Below are 1,267 nucleotides of genomic sequence, written 5' to 3' on the forward strand. Positions count from 1 at the left end.
TTCTTGGATTACAAGCAATTATGACACAACTGATCAGTAGCCGTGACAACACAATATAGTAAATGCATGATCTTCAAATGAATTCAAAACATTATCCACATGTTACAAAAATATCAAAAAGGTTGTCTTTAGAAATAGTCCATAGGAGCATTCTTCTTAAAGATTCAAAAAAGACAAGAGTTCCATGTGATACTGATGGACTGCATGTTTGTGTTCAAACAGGTGTATGTCATATAATGAGGTGTATGGCATTTGTCAGTATATGAGCATCAGTGTATGTGTGCATTCAGAGGTTCCAGGATTGGATTCCAGTAGAAGGCAGACATTCTTTAATGGGCTTACACCGCCTCCATCAGAAAACAGATCTTGTTGATGGGCTTTTCTAATTCATTTGTTTGTGTCCTGACACCAACCCGACGAACAAATCCTTTAGAGTCTGCCATGACTTCAGTAACTCGTCCAATGGGCCATGAATTTCTTGGTTCAGAATTATCTATTACGAGAACAAGGTCTCCAACAGCAAAATGTCTACATACCTTATTCCGTTTTGACGTTCTTGTAACATGGGGAGGTATTCCTTCACCCACCTTTTCCAAAACAAGTCTACTATATACTGAACTTGCCTCCATCGTCTCTGAATGTACAAGTCCTCTTTCCTGAATACACCGGGTGGCAAAACTGGTTTTGTCTTGAGTTGGAGAAGATGGTTTGGGGTTAAAGCTTCAAGATCATTGGGATCATTAGAAGAGGAAGTGATTGGGCGATCATTCAATATAGCTTCCATCTCACATAAAACTGTTTGTAAGGCTTCATCATCTAGTACTTGTTGTTTCACTACTGAGCATAGCACCTTCTTTACCTCCTGTACCAAGCGCTCCCAAACACCTCCATGATGGGCTCCGTATGTCTTTCTTTAAATCAATGAAATTCCATTTATTGGCACAAAAAATGTCAACCAGAAAGACTTGATCATTCCAATGACACATAAAGGAAAATGGTAATGATTTGTAATATGAAGTGAAACAAATGAATCAAAAAATCGTATCCAACCACCGTCACTCAATCCAACATTTACCAAACCAAGTTCCAATTCCAACTCTCCCGGGTTTTTCCCTCAGTGAGGTAAATGTGCCCTGGCTCTACCGTAAACACAAGTATAAACTATCATCCAGAATGTCATTTTTTCCACTTTAGCACACACAGATGCATAGGTGCATAAAAAAGCATATCTTGCAAGAATTATGTAGGCTTAACCTTGGCTGGGATG

Source organism: Chanos chanos, chromosome 7, assembly GCF_902362185.1.
Source record: "Chanos chanos chromosome 7, fChaCha1.1, whole genome shotgun sequence".
Classification (NCBI taxonomy): Eukaryota; Metazoa; Chordata; class Actinopteri; order Gonorynchiformes; family Chanidae; genus Chanos; species Chanos chanos.